This window comes from Pinus tabuliformis, chromosome 2_1 (genome assembly GCF_031772625.1).
Source record: "Pinus tabuliformis cultivar Carrire ecotype Pingquan chromosome 2_1, CPIR1, whole genome shotgun sequence".
NCBI lineage: Eukaryota > Viridiplantae > Streptophyta > Pinopsida > Pinales > Pinaceae > Pinus > Pinus tabuliformis.
In genome coordinates, this window is record NC_142299.1 from 864,269,551 (window position 1) to 864,295,824 (window position 26,274).

Here is a 26,274-nt window from a genome sequence, read left to right on the forward strand (position 1 = left end):
AGGGGTGATGTGAAACAAAACAGTCCCAGATGGAGCCAAAACTGCTCTTTGAGTGGGCTCATAATTCTCACAACATTGATGGATAAGGTCAGGGAATACATTTACTTGTGGGAGATAATAAATTGGCAGATTGGACTCCCAGATACCAAGGATATCAGCATTGCTTCTGTATCTTTTCCTTATCTCACAAAAGGTTTCAATGTGATATTTGTTGGTCAGTTCCACTGTTTCCTTCATTTGGTAATCCCTGTCAGCAAGGGGCAGCCATTCCAAGTTCCTATGTGGTGCATTCAAGGGGGAAATATTTAAAGCTGTGGGAGTGGCCATTTTGAGGTTTATCTGTGTTTATCCTTGGAAACAGGATTAGTGCAACAACAGGCTGATGAAAGAGCTTCTGAGGATTTGCAAAAGAGCTGCAGACTGAGTTTGAATGAGGCAATGGGCTTCACTGTCTGTAGTTATGATATAGAGGCAATTCAGAGAGTTTAGAGTCTAGACAGGCTTCTCTTTTGTTAATGAATTCCCTGCATTAAGAGACTGTGGGCAATTTGCAGAGGGAAAGAGGATGATTTTAGCCAAATGAGGGAAGTTCCTGTAGGGGATATTGGTAAAAGGAGTCAATGCACAGGCAGTATTGAAGATTCTCTCAGCAAACTGACTTAGAAATGATTTTTTGATGGTGAATTTTGCAAATGGTCGCGGGTTCGCAGGGTTTCTTGTGAACAGAGGGTTACTGAGTAAATTCAGGCAGCATTTAGGTGCAGAAATGTCCTTGGTTTGGATATTTGTAGAGTTTTAAGCAAGTAAAATGGAGAAATCGGTAAAAACAGGGGTAAACAGGTAGAATTTGGGCAAATACCTGGTTTTTATGGCGCCGAGGGTGTTGAGCTAGTTCAATGGCGAGCAATGGAATCGAAATTGCAGGCGGCAGCGGCTCAGATGATCAAATTTGCACTTGGGTGGACAAACGATGTAAAACAGCATGCACAGAGCTTCCAAATTGTCCAATGAAAATGAACAAAAACGGTCGATTTGGCATATTTTATGAAAATTTGGCACTTTTGGCGCTTTTGGCACTTTTTTGGGATGACGTCAGCATGATGTCATTTGGCAGGTAGCGGGTACGGCATGGTGACGTGGCAGTTGACTAGGATGATGACGTGGCTGGATGATTAGGTGGACAGGTAGGACGGAACAGTGGCGTGGGGGCTGGCATGGCGTATGACGCTGGCAGCGGGGACAGAAGGCGGTAAACGGTTTTATCGGACCGCCTTTGGTATGGGGGCGGTATGTGTCAGAGGTGGCCCGACGCAATTAAAATAGGACACGCGTCTTTTGTATGACGGAAAAACCACCGTGCTATCGGACGCTAACTCCCGTACGTAGGGGTCGCTCCGAAATCGGCGAGGGCCGTCGGATCTGGGAGGGTGGATCGGAGGGTTGACGGAGCGCGAAGCTGGCGGCATGTTAATGTACGGGGGCCCGCTGCATATTATATTCATTTATTTATATGGCGGGGGTTCAAACCTTAGGGTTAATGGGTTCCCGGTTATGTGGTTTGATATATGGTTATTAATTTAACGAAAGATTAAATTAATCCCAAAATATACAAGCGCAGAGGGTAGTGTGGTAAGGTTTATGGAGGGTTTAGGCGCGGTTAAATAATTTAACCAAATGTTAAATTACTCCCAGGTGCTTGGACGCGGAAGGGCTAATACCAAGGCCCAAATGGACTAGATATTTCCCAAGACTGCATTATATGGCTATAGTGCCATGGGGTGGGACTTTTTAATATTTTTGGGATTTTATATAATTTTTGTAGAACTAGGGGTAGGGAAGATGATTTAGGGAGTTAAATAATAGAGTTAGCAGTTAATATGACTTTTTGGATTGAGATTATATGGATGAATGCCAAGCTTATAAGGTGAACTTAGGCATGAAAGGAAATTAGAATGATGATTTTACACAAGAAATGTGGCTTTGAGCCTTTAAGCAAACCAGAAGTTTTACTTAAGTTTTTCATGGATATGGAGTGAAGTTTAAGAGTTTTTGAGCAGATCTCAATCTCTTTAAGGGGATGTTGGTGAGTGTTTGTTGTGAGGGAGGAAAGGGGAGGTTAGTCATGCATCCATTGTTTCACAGTCCAACAATTGTCTTAGTGCCTATGTCACTACTGATATGAGTTTCTCTTGACAAGCCAATAATGAGCACCCACCTGCTTCTGCAACCTCAAATTACCTACCCAACCTAATATACCTAGCATTTTTTCTTCCATTTGATTGGGTGCATTTGAACTAGCAAACCCTGATTGTCCTCTTTTCTTTTGACTGTCCTCCTATCTAAATCTACCCTTATTTCTTCCAAGGGCCCAGATTAAGCAGTTGGGCTCCTTCATTTCTCTGCCTATCTACTCATCTGCCAAGCTTGAACTGTTTGGATAGATATTCATTCTCTAGTCTAAAACAAGCAATTTAAAACATGGCATGGTCCATATTGAACTGTTGGGCCATCCATCAAGCTAGCAGTGGCATTTTGGCTAGCCACTTTCCTGGTCTTTCTTTGGGGTTCATTTCTATCATTTTTTCTGACCAATTTACTCTTTTTGCCCTTTAATAATTCTTTTAGGGCATACCCTCTTTACATTTTTTAATTTTCTTCTAATGCTCTTACAAAATATGGAACCTTTGCAGCATGAAAAGATGAACATATTTGGCACTTCCCAGGTCAATCATGAAAAATGAAACCTATTGGTATAGGAACCTAACAGGTAGCAAAAGGTTCTTCCCAGGTGCCAGGAATTGATTTTGGTGATATTTTTTCTCCTGTTGCCAAGGTAACTTCTATTAGATTACTTTTATCTGTTGCTGCTACTTTTGATTTTGAGGTAGAACAGATGGATTTGAAGATAACATTTCTTCACGGGGATCTGGAAGAGGATATCTACATGAAGCAACCTGAAGGATTTGCGGTGAAGGGTAAGAAAGAACTGGATTTGAAGACCCAATTGTCCTCCAAATTCAACATGAAAGATCTTGGTGCTGCAAAATATATTTTGAGCATGGAAATTAAAAGAGATCGGGCAAAGAGGAAGATGTGGTTAAACCAAAGGAAGTATGTTGAGATAATATTGCAGAGGTTTAATATGCAGGATAGTAAACCGATGAAGGTTCCTATTCCTATAGGTGTGAGGTTATCTGCTAAACAGTGTCCCAAGACACAAGAAGAGGAAGAGGACATGTCCCGTGTTCCATATGCAAGTGCAGTCGGTAGCCTGATGTATGAAATGTTCTGTACTAGACCAGACATTGCACATGCAATGGGAGTATTGAACAGGTTTATGTCAAAACCAGGGAAGGAGCACTGGATAGTAGTGAAGCGGGTTTTCAAGTATTTGCGTGGCACTAGTGATTATGGTTTGTGCTACCAAGGAAGACCAGGATTGGACAGAGTGTTGGATATTCATGGCTTTTTTTATGCAGACTGGGTTGGAGATCTGGATTAGAGAAGATCTACAAGTGGGTATGTGTTTAACCTATTTGGAGGTGCATTCAGTTGAATGAGTAAGAAAAAATCTGTAGTGGCATTGTCAACTACAGAGACAGAATACATGGTAGCCACTCATGCAAGCAAGGAAGCAGTTTGGTTGCAGAGATTTTGTTCAAGTATGGGGTTAGTACAGGAAGCTATAAGGATAGACTGTGACAACCAAAGTGAAATTTTCTTCGCAAAGAACCCTGCATATCATTCAAAGACAAAGCACATTTATGTTCAGTATCACTTTGTGAGGGATATGATAGAATACAAAAAGGTGTTGCTGGTAAAGGTGGACACTTTGAAGAATACTGCAGATGCATTGACAAAATCTGTGATCTCTGAGAAGTTCTCTTGGTGTAGAGAGACAATGGGCATTTCAGGGCTGGAAAAATGACTAAGCTCTCTTGTGGCCCCCTGTGGAAAGAAAACAAGTGGGAGAATGTTGGGTTGTGTTATATTCTTTCCATGTTGTTAACAAGGGGTTTGAGGGGCACCCGTAACCCCACTTTATGGGGTCCGAGGTAGCACCTCGGAAAATTTTCATTTTGGACCCTATGTTAGGTTGGGCGGACCCACCTATGGTTTTGTGCATGATTTTCGCACATGTTTTTTGGACGCGATGGTTTTCTGTCCATGGTATTGGATGCTTCGACATGTATAAATATGTATTATAACATTGAAAGGAACATAATGAAAAATCAAGCTTGTAGTTCGGGTTTTGGGATCCAGGGAAAAATCTCCCTGTTTATGTGTTTTATGTGTTCTTATCTCGCATTATTTATTTTCTGTCTTTTAGAATTCGTATGCAGGTAATTTATGTACGGGGTTAAAACCTACATTATGTGACATAATGGACTAGATCTGGTTGCTAACACGCGTATTATCCTTTTGTATGTAATGATCTGGGTATGTCTAAAGTCTGGAAGTGCAGCGAAGTTATAAGTAAGTATTTGATGACATATACATTGGTTTCCCTTGGTGTAGTTGCGTATACATGCTATTTCGGATCTTCCAAGTAGCGTATGCACTCTGATGCATGATTTTTAATGATACAGTTGGCTCTAAATATTGTTGTAGAGTTCTGTGTTCCGGTGACTGTATTTTGTTGACAGGGTTTCAGTGATTCAGTATTGGGTGATTCAAAGATTGATGATACAAGTGGTGATTGATTTTGAGCTTCAATGATATTGATGGGTCCAATATGAAAATTGGAGGAAACGTGGCCTTCAGATTATGATGTTGTGTTCCATGAGTATCCAGTCTGAAAATTTATGAAACGTGGTACTTGGAGGAAGAAAGAGAAGGTTGTAGCCTTCTGTAGTTTAGTACCTACGTACTAGTACATCAGCTAGTACAAGAGCTAAGGGGGTTGTAGCTCCCTTCCAGGAGAAGCTGGAGAACGAGAGAAGGTTGTAGCTCCCTTCTAGGAGAAGCTGGAGAATGAGAGAAGGTTGTAGCCTTCTGCAAGTAGAAGCCTGCGTACTGGTATAAGGCTGCACCAGTACAGAAATATTGTAAAAAGAATTTTCTTATTAAAATAAGATAGAGATGAATTACAGCAGGTGGTTTTCACCCACATTTGGTTTCCACCTTACATTATGGTGTTCATGTGTGATGATTTGTTATGGTTTACTGCACCTGTTTACTGTTCATATGGTTAATAATGTTCTTATGCACTCATTAAAGATCGACTAATTGAATCAGAAGTTCACTGGATATATGCTAGTTGCACAGTTGCATGTACATGTGGGTTCCCTTAACTGAAGTGGCGTATATGAATGCAAGTATAGAGAAGAAAAAGATTAGTGATTTGATAATACTGATTAACCCCCCTCGATCAACACTAGTTTCAACCAAACAGTTGTGCCTATCCCCGATTAGCGCTAGTTTCAGCTAAACAGTGGCATCGATCAATGCCAGTTTTAGGCTAACAGTTGCGGCGGACCCCTTTTCAACACTAGTTTTAGCCAAAAAGTTGTGCCGGTTTCTGAGTTAATAAAAATCATATTTTCTCCCATTCTAGTTCCAATGTGTCTTGACCCTCAGACTCTCTTCTTTCGCCCAGAAGTGACTAGGATGTTTTGTTTGCTAGGTTTGATTGATTCATTGGCTTGAAGTTTCATTGCTTGATTTTTTGAGTTTTTTGGATGGTTTCTATGACCCTAGAGCATCTTGGTCAATTACTGTTCATTTGTTTGTTTACTCATTGTGTCAAGTTTCTGATTTGCTACTTCATTTAATCCATCTTTCAGTCACAACATCTTCAATGCTTCATTTTCAATTGAATGACTGAAAGAGTCTCGTTTGTTCTCTTATTTCAAGTGTCCCTTTTCTCTTTCCGAGCATAGATTACATTGCTTGGTTTGTAGATTGAAGCATTTATGTGTTTGGTTTGTTAGATTCAGGGAAGAAGTTGCTTTTAGTTTCATTTATCATGCATTGGATTTGATCGATGCATGTTTGTTCAGAATTGTGAAATTTTTCATCAAAGTTCTTTATGTGAAAGATTCATTTTGCATTTTATGAAAAGAAGAACATCATTCTAGTTTACTTAAGCAAAAATACTGCATTAGTAGTGTTATTGAGAAGTTAGAATTGCATCATCATAGGCATGAGAAATGAAATAATATTTTTTGTTGTTAAAGGAAGATCAAGTGCATTTAGGACATGTATTAGTAAAATATTTCATTCTTTGGTTGTTGCATTGATTGTGTGTTCTCTATCCCTAAATTAATGTAAAATTTCATGGAAGACAAAGATTTCTTTTCTCATATAGCTGCATATAGAAGTTTTCAGATGATAGCGGTAGGGCCTTGAAATTGAAACCTAATTCAAGATAAACCATTAAAATTTATTGAATTAACCTAAGGAAGCATTGAAACTTAACGCTCACATTTAGTGTTCTAAGTTAGAGATGTGTTTTGATGTATTTAAACCTAGTCATTTTCATTCGCAATGATCTTGCATTATACAACACTAGCATGAACTTGTGCTCCCCATACCATGATGTATATAAAAGGAGACCCCTATAGGTTTCAATTGTTTATCCATAGGAAGTCAAGTCTACCACCTTGTAAATGTGATACACCAAACACAACATTCGGGGAGATTACCTACTCGTACTTTTTGGTTCAGTAGGAGGTATTCTGTAGTTCACAGTTACCTGGTAATCCTTTATGCCTAGAGTACCCTGAGTAGTCATTTTTGATATTTACTGACTCTTTAAATTTGAAAATATCATCAAGAGCTTTTCCTTTCAAGCTCGTTAAATATGAAAGTGACTAGAGTCACCTTTCGGCCTTTTCTCGACTCTTAAAACATGAAAAGGCAAAGTTTTGTTTCAGTGTCTTAAAATTAACTTCCCATGAAATATTCCTAGTTAAAGTTATCTTCCTTATTTATTTTTTAGGGTCGATTCCAATGACAACATTTCCGGAGTTTACTAGTCAAGGATTCCCTCTGATGGGAGTCATGTTCCTTTTCCTTCTTTTGGAAACTCTGGTGCTCCTTATATGGCAACGTTGTCCCTTCTTGGGTTAACTATTGGTTTACCTGTCTGGTTATTTTCGACCTCGGTGGTCCTGAGTGTCCTAACTTCTATCTAACCATCCCTTTCATCTGAACAACACCATGTTGATTCTAAGGTTGACTTCTCACCTTCTTCACCTATTTCTTCACCCTATTCTTCTACTTTGCCTGGTGAAAGTTTGAAATCCAGTAACCAAGAGGCTAAGAAGAAGAAGAAGAAGAAGAAGACGAAGAAGAAGAAGTTAGATAAGTGAGAGGCCAACTGTGTAGCTATTTCTCCAAATGCACTTCCCATCAAAAAACCTTCCGATCCTTTGCAGAAGGTAAAATTCCCTTGCAGGCTATGTAAGGGTGACCATCTCCTTCAAGACTATCCTGGTATTCCTAGATTTTTAGAGGTATGGTCTCAAAATCTAGATCTACCATACCCATTTACCTCTAGAGATCATGTTGACACTACACCCTCGGCTAGCGATGGTAAGAGAAGGGAAAAATTAAATTCCCCTGTAGGTTATGTGAAGGAGAGCATCTTCTTCACCTTTGTCCTCTTATGGATAAAGCTTCCAAAGTTTCAGAAAACCTTACAGCTCGCCAACCCTAACTTCCTGTTGGTTATCAAAGGCTTTCTTCTAACCCTCTCTGAGTTGGTAAAGAGATTGACTTGGATTCATCTCTTGCCCATCCTGCTCTTCTTGAGCATGACTCTCTTGTGTTTGTTCCCGACCAACCATTGGTCGAAAAGAGTGTCGACTTGGCTCCGCCTTCAGTTGTTCACTCTGTTCCCAAAGGGAGTAGTGATCATACTGTTCATGTTCTTCTCGTCTCCTCAGATTCTCATGAATCAAATAGTGGCCCTCCCGTCCTAGTTGTTCAGGAGATTCCTTCTCCTATTCCTTTAAAGCATAGGGGAAATCCTATGATACCCCCACCATGTAGTTTTGTTGTTTCTTTTGATTGGATTCAATTGACTGCATTCTGCCTCCCATCTTATGTGCCTTTCCAGATTATGTTGCAAGCCTATAATATGGTAGTGCATGGCACTCTATTAGATCAAGGATCTTCTATTAACATCATGTCTTCTACTACTTGGAAAGCTTTTGGATCCCCATAGCTTGTGCCTGTCACCCAAAATCTATTAGCTTTCAACAGAGGAGCCAATCAACCCTTAGGGGTCCTTCTGAAGTTCCCTATTAGTTTGGGAGGAAATACTATCTATATAGACATGATGGTAGTCCAAGGTCCCTTAGAATTCTATCTTCTCCATGAGCGCAACTATGTTTATGTCATTGGAACTCTTGTTTCTTCACTCTTCCATGTGGTTTGTTTTCCACACGAAGGGAGAATAGTGACTATTGATCAATTATCATTCTTTGGTCACCAGATGGCTCCAATCCTGCTGTCATCCCCTATTATTTCTCGTTTGTAATCAGTACCCTCCCCGCCATAGGTCAATTATGTGGCTACTTGTTTCGTATCTGCATCTACTGATGATCACACAGATGGCATGGTATATTATGTATTGGGGGCATTGGAACCTGATATGTCATTTGTACCAGTTGACACGTATTCCTCCCAGAGCATAGTTCTCCCATCCAGTGAGGACCTCTTGGGGGCCATGTTCTCATATGGTCCATGATCAACTATTACGAGGATAGTTATTTTTCTATGTCAACCTTGTTAAAAAATGAAATAGTGTACGAGGATATTTCTTTTTCTGTGTCAACCTTGTTTAAAAATGAAACAACATACAAGGATAGTTATTTTTCTATGTCAACCTCATTAAAAAATGAAACAACATATGAGGATAGTTCTTTTCTGTGTCAACCTCATTAAGAAATGAAACAGCGTATGAGGATAGTCCTTTTTCTGTGTCAACTTCATTAAAAAATGAAAGAGAGTGTGAGGATAGTTTGTTCATGTATCAACCTCATCAAAAAATGAAACAAATTTTGAGGATAGTTTGTTCTTGTATCAACCTCATTAAAAAATGAAACAGATGTCATAAGGATAGTTCCTGGTATTGTGTCAACCTTATTAAAAAATGAAACAAGGTGTCGGAGCATGGTTCCTGGTCTTGTGTCAAGCTCCTTAAAAATGAAACAAGGAGTCTTGAGGATAGTTCCTGGTCTTGTGTCAACCTCGTTAAAAAATGAAACAAGGTGTTGGAGCATGGTTCCTGGTCTTGTGTCAAGCTCCTTAAAAAATGAAACAAGGAGTCATGAGGATACTTCCTGTTCTTGTGTCAACCTCATTAAAAAATGAAACAAAGTGTTGGAGCATGGTTCTTGGTCTTGTGTCAAGCTCCTTAAAAAATGAAACAAGGAGTCTTGAGGATAATTCTTTTACTATGTCAACCTCATTAAAAAATGAAACAACTCCCTTTTCCAAATAGAATATTTGATTAAGATCTCATCAAATTCCAGTCGAGTCATTCCTTGATCTCGAAAGTGAAACTTCATTCCATCCACATTTTAGCAACCCAATGTCTACTTTGGTGAATGAAATGAAGTTTGGGGGACATGTGCCTCAACTCTGATCATGTTGGGGGCATGCCATTTTTTAATCCAAGCATAGTCTTTTGTTTCAAGCTTGTGTAAACATGAAACCGAATCCAAGCATAGTTTTTCATTTCAAGCTTGTGTAAACATGAAACCGAATCCAAGCATAGTTTTTCATTTCAAGCTTGTGTAAACATGAAACCGAATCAAAGCATAGTTCCCCGTGGTTCAGGCTTGTATAAAAATGAACCCATCTCCATTTTAACCCTCGTGATTGCCATTTTTACTAGCCTCTCCTATCAGATAAGCCCTGGTTTTTTCTCCATTCCATCACCACCATCTCTTTGGACGATCATTCACTTTCACTTGGTTGTTTTACCCTTTCTTTAGGAACTGTAATGATGAGTGGTTTTACTAGCTAGCCTCTTGACCTCTTAGATTTTTAGCAGTTCCACCATAACCAGAACCAATTACTACCCTTTATACCACTCATTCCTGTAGGATGAGTCACCTTAAGCTCTTTTCTGACTCGTAAAAAATGAAAATATTGTTGAGTATTTTTCCCTTTTAGACTCATTAAAGTAAAAAAAGTAGGGAGTCATCTTTGAGCTCTTTTTTGACTCTCAAAATATGAAAATATTGCCAAGATCTTGTCGTTTTGAACTCATTAAAGGCTGCAAAATGTCGTTTACCCAATATACGTTTACCCCTTTTTCGGGCTAGGATAAAAATATTTATGAAAAAGGTATACCTTAGTCAAACATGACTAGGATGTTCTCTTGAATATTGTTTTCTACCTTTTAGGGTTCAAGGGACAACTTTATGAAAAGGGACCCTTGGAGTTTTCTTTTACATGTCTTTTTCAAACTCTCTAAACATGAAAAAGATTCTGAGTTTCACCTTTGTCAAACTCGTTAAAAGATTAAACGACATAGGACTTGTCATTATGATGAGACCGAACTTATCCTTCCTAGGGCTCATTAAAATTTACTAGGTAGGATCCATCCAAAGGATGGGCTTATATTACAAGCATATGCTATCCCCTTCAAGCTTGTATTTCAAAAATAACTGGAGTACTCACCAGAAATGGTGGGGAAAAATTGGAAGTATTCATCAGTTTTATTCTTCACTTGAGGTAGCATGTCATCCTTGAACATTGACACTCATTTGTTGTTTGTGTTGGGTTTTCATATATCCTCACTCTGTCACTTTTCTTCTTGGGTTTGGGTTATCCATTTTAACCTATCATCTGATCTTTGCCACGTCACCATCATCTTTGATCCTTTGATGTAAAATGCTGCCAAACTTCAGAGTTGTGTCATCTACATGTTCAAGAGAAGTCTTCGTGCCTGTACATTATCTGATCATCTATCACATTCTTGGATTACTCTCATTGTATCAATGAAGAAGGATCCATTATGACCTTCCTTTGATGGATCACTTCCTGTCGACTTCAACTCATTATCCAGGAGGTTGATCTAGAAACTCCTTCCAGTACCTTAGAGCTTGCATGCCTCAAGGCAAGTTCTTCGTACTCGACAACGAGTTCTCATCATTGGCTCTTTATCAAGTGATTTCACAAGTGTTTGAATTTAGTTCCTTATTCACACTTCATGAATTGTACTGATAGTACCTTGAGAGCCATTGACATTATGGGTGATTTCTCTCGTGCTTGTTAACGTTCCAGATCATTGGCCGATAATCAAGTGATTTTCTAGCATGTTCGACTTCAACACATCTATTCACATGTTAGAGTTTGTACCTTGATCAGGTCATGTTGGAGTGCAAGACCCTGGGCTTAGATCACAAAAGTCTATATTGCGAGGAGTGATGAGTCATTCATGATTATATACCTGATTCTTTAGGCGGATGGTTGTGACCATGCCCTGGGTATCATTTTGATCTTGCTTAGGCAAATGTCTATGACCATACTGTGGGACTTTTCATTTTGATCCTCTCTATACGGATGGTTGTGCCCATGCCATGGATCTATTTCATATGATCCCTTCAGCCATATGGTTGCGTCCATGCCGAGGATCCATGGACATGATCCTTTTCTTGATGGATAGATACACCTATACCATGGATTCATGTATTATTATATGCCTCTCATGTTTATCAGGCATGACTATCATATTTCAAATATGTACATGTATGTTTGAGTTGCAAGTCTTCCAATGCTAGTATTCCAAGTCCTAGCTCTGTCTTAAAGCATTTCAACCATCGCTCTCAGCTCTGACTTCATGCTTTAGGGGGCATCTATTACACTGCAATTTGTCACTCTCCTGTTACTCCGTGTTCCTGATCCCGGATAACCCTAGTATTGACTATTGTGTTATACTTTCACCATGAAACCTAAGCTCTTGCATCCCTTGAAATTTGAAGAAAGTAGTCCCCACTCCCTTCAGAACATTTCCAAAGAATCCTTCTTAAAACCCAGTTTTTAAGATCAGCGCTCTTTCCCAGTGCCTCACCCACAATGATGGTGGAGTTTTACACTGTGACCAGCACTGATCGGTGCTACTATTATCCCAATACATACACTAGTCTACTTATGGACTCTTTTTATAAAAGGAAACAGAGTTTCACGTCTAGAAACTTCTAGTGGAAATGTGCTGGATGTTTGTTTGGTTGGGTAAGGGCCGAGAAATCCATATAACGTTCTTTCCCCCTTAAAAGTGGACCTTCCCAAGGAGATAAGATCTTCTTCCCCCTTGAGTGGATCTCATTCTTATCCTCCTCTCCCTATATAAACCACTTCCTCTTACCCTTTTTGGTTACAATACAACACATAGTGAAAGTGGTGGAGAGATAGAACCAACTGCAAAATTATGAAATCTTTAGCTTTGATAGAAGAAGATTAGTCTTAGATGACAAAAGACTAGTCTTTGGTAGCTAAAGTATGAGGAGAGAGAGTTAGAGCTTGGAAGCCATTTCATGTCAAGCTAGAGGGGGAAAGAATGTTGAAAAGGTGTGTAGTGGGACTTGGATGCCGCAAAGGAGATCTCCAACATCAAGGCTTCAGTTGTATTTCTCTTTGAAGTTTATTTTAATAAAACTAATGGTTTATTTCTTATATCAGGTGTAATATTACATTGATAGCTTAGAATTCCTTGACCTTTTAAGTAGATTGGATTTGATTTTATGCTATCACGTTTGTTGTTGTTTCTGGCATGTTTTTTTTGGGTACTTCAAGGAAAGGAACAAAAGGAAATTGGAGCAAGGAAGCAAGATCACCATCAAATGGATTAGTGTTATAAGAGGTAGGCCCTCTTATTCGATTCTAATATAACAAAATTTACATTATATTGTCTTGTTTGTGGTTAGACCCACTCTCTTGGGCTAGAGGGATCATCTTTGTCCTCAAAGAGGATATTCCTACACCACAAGGTGCTCTTCCCAACTTTGGCTGAAGATCAGGATGTCATCCAAGTATACCACTACAAATGAGTTGGTGAATGGCCACAAGATGTCATCCATAAGACTCATGAAGGTCACAGGAGCATTCGTCAACCTGAAAGGCATAAAAAACCATTCGAAAAGGCCCTCCTTAGCTTTGAAGGCAATCTTCCATGCATTGGAGGGTTCGATTGGTACCTGGTGATATCCGGACTTCAAGTCGATCTTGCTGAAATATTTTTCCCAATCTTGGACAATGATCTTGTTCAGTGCCCGATAGTCAATGCAAAGTGTCCAAGTCCCATCCTTCTTCTGTACCAACATGATCGGGCTCCCATAGGGTGATGAACTCAAATGAATGTGACCTTTCTGCAACATCTCCTAAATTTGCCTCTTGATTCCATCATTCTCCAGAATAAAGCATTGATATATTGGTCCATTAGGTAACAACGCACCTGGGCTCAGATCGATGGAGTGTTGGACCTGACAGTGCAGAGGCACCCTTGTGGGGGAGGTGAAGATGTCCTCGTACTCCTCCATGATTCATGAACTTGTCCATCTATTGTTGTCATGCGAAGGGGCTCTACCTAGAGGTTGTGGCCACTGTCTTCTTCTTTCCTTGAGAGCACATCATCAGGAAAACAAATTTCCCAGTTTTTGAAATGAGCTTACGGCATTGTTTTGCAGTAACCAAAGAGATGGTGGTAGGTGATTCTACCTCTAGTATCCTATACAACTTATTTCCAATGTAACAATAATAGTACAAGGCCTTGACTCATACATAGGATGTCACTTCCACAAGTATGGTTGGCCTAATAATACATCACAAACATCAAGGGGAGAAATGTCACATAATACCTCATCCATGAAGGGCTTGATGCTATATGGAAGGCAACGTGGTTGGATCCTGCAGAGACCCCATCCTTGGTGAAGCCACCCAATGGTGTATGACTATGGGTGTGTTTTGGTTGGTAAGCCTAGCTGCTTCATGACATTTGCTGTAATGAGGTTCTTTTGGCTCCCATTTTCAACAATGAACTGTAGCGGGGAACCTTTTACCCACATCTAGGAGTAGAAGAGATGCTCCTCCTCCTCTGGATCTTTAGGTTCCTCCTTTTGGATCTTTGTGGTGGTGACGGTGGCGTTCGGATCCACATCAATAATATACTTCCCTTTGTCATTCCCCTTGTCGAGTTCTGACTCAAAGTCAAAACATGCATCTGATTCTAAAGCCTTCAGTTTGGCCACCAGTGACTTCTTGGCCCGACACTCACTTGTGTTGTGGGTGGAGCTCTTATGGAACTCACACCACTTTCCTGTGTCCTCGTTTAGCTTCACAATGTTGTCCTTTGCTTGTGGCCTTGGCGGGTTGTCTTGGGCCATCTCACCTTGGATTTTTCCTTTGCTTTGTAATTTGGGGGAACCTTTCCCTTGCTTCAGATTCGCAGATCCAAAGTCTCACTTCTTCTATTTAAAATTCTGCTCAATATTGACGGCGTATCAGTACACCATGATGAGAAAGGAGATGTCCAGGAACTCCATCTCGTCCTGGATGTATCTATGTGGGTAGTCGCAGTTCTTGAGTACCAAATGTTTCTTAGAATCCTTGATACCCAACTTTGTGCGAAGAGTATGAAAAAATTGGTAAACTCAAGGACATCTTGGTCCCTTCCCTACCGCAGAGTAGTCCACTTTATGTATTTGTCCTCGTAGCTCCCGATAGGGTAGTACTACTCCTTGATGGCATCCTAGAATGAATTCCAAGTGAGAGCGGCTAAACATAGTGAGGTTGTACTTTCATCCTTCTGCTCACAATAGGTTTCCCACCAATCCTTGATATGGGGGGTGGCTTTGAGAAGAGAAAAAGTAATATTTTCTTGGCTGGAAAAATCATGAACAAAAAAAATCCTTATAGTAGATTCAACCATTTATCTATTGTGTCTGCATCTATTTGGCCCTCAAATATGGGAATGTCAAAGTTTACTTGTACCTTAAAAGGTGTCGAGCCTCCAGAGTGACTTTTGGATGTGGATGTGCTGCCATTGGACAATCGTTGAAGGATTTGGGCAAAGTTATCCATCAACGCATTCCTTTGTTTCTTGAGGGCCTCCTTGAGCAATATTTTGACAGGATCTCCTACTCCCTTATCTTTCTTTTATTCCCCCATGGAAGGTCATCAGGCCGTCGGGATTTCCGAGGCTGGTCTTGCAAAGGTTTGACCAGTTCAAGCCCTAACTCCTTATATCCATGCAAAGAAAAACAAAGAAAGAGCAGTCCGCTCTAATACCACTAATATAAGTTTAAACAAGAACGCAACAAATTACAAATACAACCATAAATACAGAGATGTAGCGGAAATAATGCTATCTCTCATTAATATCAAATAATGAAATATGCTTACAAACAGAATGGAAATGAGACTAGCTCGGGAGATGGTATCTTATCTCTGAGAAGAGATGTGGTGGTTACATGCCTCTGAACTGAGTTACAATGAGGCTCAAGGGAATTTTTATTATTGAAAAATAAGAGAAAACCCTAACCCAAGGAGATGTATAACCAAGATTTTATGGGCCCCATTGGGGTTAGTTGGGCAACCAACTTCCCAGGGTCGTATCTTGGTCATATTATCTCTATTTGACATGCATGATACCTCATTAGAAAGATCTCTCTGAGAAATGCAACTAAAAATTTGATCTCATCATTATTTCTCGAAGCGAGATTGCCAAAAAAGCATCGTTTAGGGCCTCAAAATAGCTCCGGAAGTTCAGGACCCGAAAAACTACCAAAAATCGTAAATTATGCTACAATTAAGGAAACTAAAAAAACTGAAAGAAACAATGGTGGGGGTCCATGTGGAATAGGTAGGTGGCCACCAATATCCATGTGCATCAGTTGTGATGTTGCCTCTTCGCCTCTATTTCCATAGCTGCTTTCTGCACAAGTGGGTATGCTCAGAACTTGCAGCTTAGTTCCTCCATGTTTTTGACAATCTTCCTCTTACTTTTGTCACACACTGGTATGTTTACCTATGCTAGTGCTCTCCTTGATGCTACTCCACGTTGCTTTGGTAACCATTCCATAGCGATGCCGACCGGTTCATTGGACCTAGAGAAGCTTTAACAATATCTCCATGGGTCCTCCTCTGCCCAATGACATGCCCCATGGATCCAGTGAAATTGTACTCTCGTGTAGTGATCCTTTACAAGACAATGCAGGTCATTTGGATTGTAGCTTCGGGCATCGAATGGATATTTCTTGATCTCCTCTGCTTCGACATCCACATGCTTGAAATTATGGATATTGTATAACCCGATCCAAAACAAAAGAGCGGGCCAAGGTGCCTTCTTCTTCCCGTGCAACCTAGCCGTCAATCCTGCCGAGATGTGGTTTGATACTTCTTACATAATGAGCTTGTCCAAGTCAAAAATCGGCAAAACATGCAAAGGCTTATCCACGTTGTACATCCGTATGAAGGTGATTAATGGTGAGACATACCAATCTACTATATCTCTTAGTGCCTTCGTTGCTGCCTTTGACATGCAAGGTGGATCCTGTTCAAATATCATCTTGTACATCGAGGTGACAAAATGATCGAACAATTGTGTGATAACTCCTCTGAAGTTGCACTCAAACAACATTTTACAATAATGTTCACAGAGGTATCCACATATGTCCATGCCTAATTCAATTCTGGGAACTCCTGACAGGCACAGATTGCATTCAAGATGTAAGCGGACATGTAGAATTTTTTCGCTGAACTTTGGGTGCTTATCAAGCTCTTGTTACTATTCCTTCAACGTATGAGCCAACATGTCAAACCAGTTGCATGCCTTGCCTTCTCTGGCCAATTGGTCCAACGCGATCACCCAACTCTACGGGAAGTTTTTCGTGCTCTGTTGGCCATACAGGCGACATGAAAAGATGACCAACTATTGATATGCCTTCCATAGTATCTTTTTCTTGTAGATATGGTTGGGTGTCATCCTGAATTTGGCCAGCTCCTTCACCAAGTTCTTCAAGATATCTCTAGAGTTGGCATTGCTGCTGGGTATGCTGAAGGGTGTCCCCATGGTGATCATGGGCTTCGACATATGATAAATCTATTCATAATCCTGTGCCTTGAAGGTAGCAATATCCATCTCGCTGACACTGCTCAATGTCATCGTCTCGAGATTAGTGTGAGAGACGATCCAATGTATCATGTCCTAACAATGGGAACACGAGATACCTGCATGAAATCTGGTACAAGCCAGACATGTGGATGTTCACATAGGCTTAACTGCCTTCGAGGTCTTCCCAAAATGTGCCTGCAAATGCATCATTGACCTCTTGCCATTTCATCTTGATTTCCTTGTCTACAATTAGCTTGGTGTCTTCATAGATCGACAAACTTGTAGACACTCGCTTAACTGTTGCTCCAGGTCCACTTCCATTAGTGTCCTTTGATCCATCTCTATTAGAGGCCATTGATCCAGAATTGATGAGAGGCAGATGAACACCTGCTAGATTTGGATACATAGCAACATGCATGGCAATAAATCTGTCAATTAAAACCAAATAAAACTTGAGGAATGACATGCAACACACCTAGGACTTGACTAGCAAGGATTGCACAATTTTTCCTGGAAGGTCAGAAGACTGGCTATTGGAACTGTGGAAAAGGCAGTTCGGGCTACTGGGAGGTTGGCTAGCTACTGGAATTGCACAATGTGCAATCCAGACTGGCCTGCTAGCTACTAGGATTACACAATGCGTAATTCTAGCTGGCAAGGGTGGCAGACCCAATTGCTACATTGAGCAATTTTCTAGGCCAACAGTCATTGCCTCTTAGAATTGTGCAATGAAAGACTGGAGGATAGTTACTGGGAAGAAATGTGCATTTCCTGGAAGGAAGGTAGAGCCTTCCCTCTCAGGATTTCCTAATGCTGTCTTGGTGAGGTAGAGTCCAGGCCAAGGATGCCCAGACCGGCCCATGTGCAACTGAAAGAAAATGTGAATGTGAATGCATGGAGACACTAAGTGTAAGTAGGAGTGAATGATTGTGCGTGAAAACAATGAATGCAAGATTCAGAAAATAGAACAACATGCATGTGTGTGAAGCAAGTCGCCTAATCAGTAACCGTTCGTGTAAAACAATGTCATGCATGCAACAACAATGAGATCCTAACGAAAGCTAAAACGGTGCTAATACAAGCTAATATGCATCCAAACAATAACAAGTGTTCATAGAAATCAAGTAGACAACACTCACAGAAGCCAAAACACAAAAAGTGATAGAAATGATGCAAAAGATAAGTTAAGTGGACTTACCCGGAAATAGCTGAGTTGGATGTGTCGAAGACTCCTAGATGTGTTGTGGGATCTTAGAGCTCCAAGATCGATGTGAAGAAGTGAGCTTTGAAGTGTCAAATAAATAAGTTTGATGCTCATGATGCGCATGCCACAAATCTAGGAAAAATAAACACTTAGAGGAAATATTCTAAAACGATCTTTGCATGTAACCTCCATCTACTAAAAATAGCTCCCTAAAATCTAGGGATGCTTTTTTCATGTTGATTTTTGCTATTTCGGGAAAAAACAGCCCATGCATGCAAGTCAAGTTTTCTCAGGCCCAAGTGGAACCAGTCGACCCGATGGCACATTCAACAGTCTGCTTGCCCGAGGGAGAAATTTGCACATTTTTGGGAGGAAGCTGGGCTGACTGCCCAGAGGGACTGCAGAATTTTTGGGCTGAGCAGCTGATTGCTGCCAAAAATTGCACAATTTATGGGTTGAGTAGTCCTACAGGGTCATATTGCACAGTTTTTCTAGGGAAGGTTGACAGGAAAAATTGCGCAATTCCTGAGGCCAATAAGCTACAAGTCAAGATTGCGTAATTTCTGGAGGGAAGGCTAGTTTCCCTCCAGAATTGCACAATTTTTTGAGGGAGATGGTCAGCCTGAAACTCGACCAAGTCCAGAGAAACAACATGTGAGGGGGATGCAACAAGATATCATGCACAAGATAGAAATATGCTAGAAAACCACTGAAGCTCATGTACTTGAAAGTGCAAGACATGCTGCTGAGGATGGTTGGTAGGGAGGCTCCAAAACGAAGCTATGGAAAAATTTTGGAGGGTGGTTGTAGCCACTACATCACTTGGTAATGCACTGGTAGAACTCCAGCTCTTTGAATGGACTTTGTTCATAAAAGCAATTCTAGCACCTCTGAAAGTATTGTTCAGTTCTTTGTTTGTCTTGGTTTCCACACTTGCTTGATTGTAAGATGTAGCATCTATGAAGCTCTTGGTCGATTGGTACACATTCCAAGCCAACTTAATGTAGTTTTTTCGATTGAGGATGACGGGTACATTGGTGTACAAGCAATATAGTCATCAAAGTCTTAGTTTGATCTCTAGTGTTGCTTCGCTACGAGAAGGCCTCGACAGTACCCCAATGGAGTCACGCGGGAACACAAGCATCGCTCTGTTACTAGTGAGCCTGTTCAGTACCTCGATGGAGTTACTTGCATCACCTCTCTACATAGGAAGCCTTTCTCTTCTTTTGCCTTATTCATTTTTCTTTTTTCAAAAATTTTTCACTTTCATTTTTTTCATTTTTCATAACATGTGCATAACACTTATTCATTTCAAAGGGGGAAGAGGGTTCTCGACTTATTGAGAGCAGAAGAGGTTGTTCCTTCAGATAAGTAGTTTATATATACCTCTGACATGCTTGTTAAGGTTCCCCCCCACCTTACTCTACTTGACTGAGTTGCCAAGGGTTAACCAAAAAACAACTGACTAGAGTAGGCAATACTAGTTAGCACGCAAGCATTTTGTTTTCACTTCATTTTGAACAATACATATTTTCAATCGATGTATCATGCACTAAAGATAACAAGTTCTTCATACAGAGGCATGACAATAGATAACCAAGTAGTGATAGTTTCACAAGGTCTCTTGTACTTTACCTAGCTTGTTTCAAGAGTCACACACGGTTTCATGCAAAACTAACCTACGAGCGCAAAACAAGAAAACAAACAAAAAAACAAAGCGAAAGTAGAAGTACATGTGAAAGCAAAGCAAGAAAACAAGCAAGCAGACAAATAAACATGCAAGGTAAGTAAGCAAACAAGAATGCAAGCAAACAACCAAAAGAGAACACTACTCCTACTCCTAAGCTAACGGTGCATGGGCCTAATCATGTGAAGTGATACTTCCAATGCAGCCACCAACACATTGGTTGACCCATCTTGGTGAAGGCATGGTTCGCAAGCAACACAACTATGTGAACCAAAAAACAAGAAAGATATAACAATGAAGACAAGCACACTCCAAGTTTAGAAGTGTCCATGAGACAGAGGTGAGTGCAAGTGCATGACATACAGTCTATGGACTCATCATGGTGTTGTGCGAAACTGTGTGTAGCTGTTAAGAATATGCATACTCTTGACTATGACATGAAAGCAAACAAAAGAAAAAAAGACAACTTGCGTCATGCACGTGTGCTTGCAATGTAAGATTCCTCCAATGCATGAGTGATGGGATCATGTAGTTCAAGTGGAAGAAGTACGATCTGTGTGTGAGATTGATCTTCAATGCATACAGATGAGTGATGAGGAGCCTTGGGTGTGTCAACAATTTCCTGATCGGAAGTGAAACCAACCTCAGGACAGCAAGGGCCCGACATAACCATCAGCTTGTGCTGAAGTGCCTTAACAGTCTGGGGGGTCTCAACTTCATCGACAGATAGATCATCATAAACAGGTGGCTTCGAAAAATGAACTGCGATAGAATCATCATCGTGATCGAATATGGGAGTAAATAGATCATGAAATCTACAATAAACAAAATCAATGATTTCATCGGCATCCTCATGATCTAATGAATCAAACAGAGGGGCAGATGAGAAGTGGACAAGTTCACCCTCTGTGTTTCTGGAAAAAGAAGATGAAAAGTTAAGTGGATTTTCAATGAATAGTTTATCCTCTCCATTTTCAGATGATAGACTGGCATCCGGTGTGTCTTGCAAATGATCAACAATGGGTGCATCTATAGATGGAGATACACATGCAAAATCATGGTTGGCAGGTTCACCAAAGATGTCAAGAAAGAACGGAGGAGGCTCAGACAGAAAGGAGTCATCCTTCACCGAGTGTTGATGCTCAAGCTCCCAGTCATACTCTTCATGAATGGCAGCGCATGTTGGTTGTGCAACACCAACTCCATCGATGTCTTCATCCTCATTCACAACAAGTGTAGAGTATGGAATGGAAGAACAAAATGTAGCATCATCCGAAGGATCATCTAAGTATGAAGACGAAGGTTGTGGTACAAAATTCATGTGACAACTCAATGGACTCACAACCAAATCTATGTGAAAATTAAGTGAAGTGATGTTGGGAGGATGTGACATTTGAACAAATGTGTGTGCCTGTTCTCTTGCAACACTCTGCGGTGGTGGACCTATTTCATGAGGGGATGGTAGATAGTCACTAGTGATAGTGACCGTGTCCATCTGTGATTGCGTAGCTCCATCACTAAAGTATGCTGAGCGAGACTTAGGCTCAAGCTTCTTGTTGGGATGGAAAGATTTGTTAAGACATTATTTGAATCTATCCCAAAGATATGGAAATTTCATCTCACTTTTGGGAGCTTGAAACTGCAAATTACGGAAGTGCTACCAAAAATCCATAGGCAATTCATGCAGGGCCTTCCGTTGTTGTAACAGATTTTGGTCAAGACGTTCTGGATCAAAATGATGGAAAGTATATTCAATGAGATCACAAAAATAATCAAGTGAGTGCATGGGGTCAGCCGATATGTTGGAAAACCATCGTAGTGAGGATTCGTGAAGTGTGTATGCAAGTAGAAGACTGGCCTGATCATCAAAAAATCCATATTCCTCATCAAGCATGGCAAGGAAGCCTTGTAATAACATAGGCTATGCCACTTTGCCTTCACCATCATACGTGAATTCAGACAAGAGATCAAAAAACTCCCTCGTGATGTTGAGAGGTTCAGCATGCGAAAAACATCATGGAGCGGTGAGTGTAACAGACTCCATGATAGATGTGAAAAGGTTCAAAATAGGATGAGAGGACACAACTTGTCATTTGGACCTCCTTCTAGCACCAAAAATGTTGACGATGCTGATGAGCCCCAATTTTTGGTATAATTTGGGCTCATTTGGCCTACTTGCTTTGCTCAAACCATTCATATTTTATTTCTTATGCATGCATTTCTTAGTTTATTCGTGTTGTTTGTAGGAAGAAGGGTAGACATTTTATCTACGTGACTAATGCATGATGCTTTCAGGTTTTTGGCATTAAAAGGGAGAAAAGACCACGTGAAAGGAGACAAGGAGACAGTGAGGTGGCACCGCTGGTTTTTAGGAGAGGATGTCCACAGTCTTGGGACCTTCCTCGTGATTCCCACCATAGCTCCGAGCTCCAATCCATCTCCCCACCGAGCTTAGAGGCAGCCAACTGTTCTACAGGAAAAACAGTTATAACTGTTCTACAGGAACAACAGTTATGACTGTCCTACAGGATCAGCAGTTTAAACATCAGTTGGACAGCCGAGCTCCTCAAATCAAGGACACCTGTTGGATGATCATTTTGCATAAATACTGAGGCCGTAGCCTTGGATAGAAGCTTTTGGAACTTTTGCATTACTCTTGTAATTCTGAAGTACGAGCTACAGCTCGGTGTTAGTTCTTTTTGTAAGCCAGTTTTGGCATGACATCAGATTATGAATAAAGAAGGCAAATTTTGATCTCATTCTGAGTTTTCTAAGGGAGCTATAGCTCTCAGGTTAGGGCCCAACCTGAGAGCAATAGATCTCCTCGGTGTTGTAATGTTGTTGCATTTCGTTCCAGCACTTTGAGTTTTTTATTTTACCATGCAATTCGAATTTACAGTTTGTTAATTTAGTCTTTTTCATGAGCTTAGATAGGATTAGTTTATGGTGAATTTGTTTCCAGTTGCTTAGGTTAGAAGAGGATAGATATAATCTATTGGAGCTCCAGAAAAAGGTTGTAAAGGCTCACTGCCATCTCTGTTAGGGATTGGGGTGCAGTCCATAACCAAGCACCAAAAAGAAACGCAGTTCTTCTCACTTCCATGCAAGCTGCAACATAGACATTTTCGTTGAAGATCCATCCATGCACTTTTGACATTGAACCATACTTCTACATTTCACTTCCATGCACGAGTTTCATTTCTTGGTTTTCCATTGCTGTTCATAGGTTTCATGGCACAGTTATCATAGGTTAGTGAATTCTCGTTTTTTGTGCATAAGTCATTTGTTTCATTTACGCTGCTCCATATCATTCCACTTTCTTCTTCTTCTTCTTGATCCCTCCTCAAGTCACCCATTCGGCCTCTGTCCAGCTCATTTACCCTCCAACTCATCCATTGATCACTTAGCTCCATTTACTTACACTTTCGTTGATCCCATCCTTCCAACCATCAAACCACTGCATGCACTCTTCCTCCATCTGATTTTTCTGCTCCTGAGCCATCACCAGCTCCATCTCCATCTCACCTATCCTCCCACACCACTCCAACACTTCACCATCTCCCAAAACTTCCACGGCCAAACATCCTGTAGAATTGCACAGACTTCCTGTAGAACCCCTGAGTTTCCTGTAGGATCCCCTGCAGACTTCCTGTAGAAGCCTGTAAACTCGGTTGCTGAGCATCCGAACGTGGTAGATTTCTGTGGACTGATGTTAGAGACCCTCTGGGACCTCCCCTAGCCATCCTGACCTTGCCCATGCTTTCCTTCCATTCCAACCGCTCCTGCACAGTCAAACCCTAATCAAAAGCACCATCACAATAAATCCAACCACTTAATGAAAAAATACAAAAACATGTCTTTTCAGATGCAAGTAGCTTAGATTCATGTATTTCAACTCACTGCAAGTAATGGCATCATTGGTAGAAGTTTCATTCACATTTTTGCATTGTAAGGGTCAAGCTAGTCAAATTAGGGTTTATTAGGGTTTCCATGCTTTGTTGGATTTCAGTTCATTTTTGCAAAATAGACTAGTTTCCTTTAAGATAGCCTTCGTCCATCATTTAGCAAGCTTCTTCTGAGAGCATATAGAAGTTGGCTTGAGCCCTAGCGGACTTGTGCCAGCTGACCAAGTGACAGCTGCAACAAGAGCTAGTACTTGTGCATACAGCACCGTCGCTTCCAAGTTTGTACGAACTACCGGTTTGATAAAATTAGAGATAGGGAGCTCCAGGAGTTGTAGCATTCTTGCTACAATACTGGAGCCCACCATCTTTTTGGCGTCGTTGCCGGGGAAGCGTCAGAGTATTAGTAATTGTTGCTTTTCTTCTACTATCTTACTCTTACCTTCTGCTAAGTAGTTTATTTCATTTCCATTCTGCAAAAGTAGCATAGACATTTCCTGCTTTCATAGATTAGCATTTCCTGCTTTCATAGATTAACATTTCCTTTCTGCAAGCGTAGACTAGCATTTCCATTCTTGCAATTTCATTTGAGCAAAGTAGATTAGTTCTTTCCTGCTTTCAGTTTAATTCTGCATCTTTCATAGTTAGTTGTAGATCAATCTGTCTCAGTTTTGCAGGTACCAAAAGAAAAGCAAAGCAAAAGTAATCAAAAGAAAAAGAAAGTCTTTTCCATTTCATGCCTCGTAGGAACCGAGATAGATCAGGCAAATTCCTACCAAACACCCCCACCACATCACTAAGTCACCCTTCTCTCTTCTTTGGTGACAGTGACCCAGAAGAACCTATAGGTGAACATCCTGAGATATCCAAAGACCCTATAGTAGAAGAAGAGTTAGAGACCACTCCATCTGAAGCTATGGCTGACAATAGAAGAGAAGATGAGAGAATAGAAGGTGCCTTCCCCATCCGAGAGACCAATGGAGAGATGAAAATGAAGAACATTAGCCCCTCCGCCTTACCTCACTTCCATGGGCTGACCACTGAAGATCCGGATACCTTCCTGTTTGAGTTTGCTGTCCTTTGTAGAACCTATGACTATACTGAAGATGAGCAAAAGCTGAAACTTTTCCCTTCCACTCTTAAGGATGCAGCACTACGCTGGTTCATGGGCTTACTGGGAATAGTATCACCACTTGGGCTCAGATGCAGCAAGCTTTCAATACCAAGTACCGGGATTACTGTAGGTCCAAGGAAACAAAGGGGGAAATCTTTCGGATGTCCATGGGAAATGATGAGTCCTTAGAGGATTATGAGGAGAGGTTCCAACTAAGCTATAAGCGGGCCAGGTGCACACTTGACCCTGAATCCCTCAAGTTGGTCCTGCTCCGAGGAGTCCCTGAAGACCTCTTAGATACCCTTCACATGTTAGCTGGGGGGGACATTTATCAACTGCCTTATGAGGACATCAAGACTGTGTTTAGAAACCACTCCAGGGCAGCTCGGAAACGAGGTAGAGGAAACCACCTCTCAACTAGTGTCCCTTTCTCCAAACATGAGCTTGCAAATCAATTAGAAGATCTTAAGAGTGAGGTGAGACAAACCATTGCCATGCAGCTTGACACATTCAGGATTCAACAAAAGAAAGAAGAGGCTGAGAGAGCCTTGGCTGTCTTCTGCCCTAGGTGCACAAGGAGGCACCCTAAGAACGAATGTCCATTGCATTCGGTTGAAGTGTGTTTCGTTTGTGAGGAGGACCATCCCACAAATCAGTGTCCGACCTTACCTGGGTTTAAAGCCATGTACCAAGGGACAGAAGCTCCCACAGAGCCTCTCTATTACCTCAACCAAAGGAGGCCGCAGGGATCTAGACCTTATCAGCAGGGGATGCAAGGGGCATCTCAAGCCTATTACAGCCCCAACCAATCGACTCTTATGCCTTCCTGGGGTCCCCCTGCTCATCCTTCATGGTCCATGCCTCCTCCATGGTCTTATCCACCTCAGTACCCCACTCAACCTACTTCTCATTCATATCACTCACATGCCCAGCCACAGCCTCAATGGAATGCACCTCAGCCGGGGTGGAGGCCCCAATACAACACTCCTCCTGCCATCTTGCCTCCACCACCAGTTCAACCTCAGCCATTACCTCCTGCTCCTCCAAGGCAGCCTCAAATGCCTGCTCAACCGAACCCGAACCCCAACAATAGACAGGCCCAGCAGGTATACACTGGGGAAACCTCATGCCCTACCTATGCTGTGGAGATCCAGGAGATCAATCTTCGATCTGGAAAGACTCTACCAGATCGCCAACCTCCTCCCCCAGAGGATGAGGAAGATAAATAGGAAAGTGAACCAAAGGCTATTCCACCCTTTCCTGAGAGACTAACAGCCACCACACAACCCAACCCAG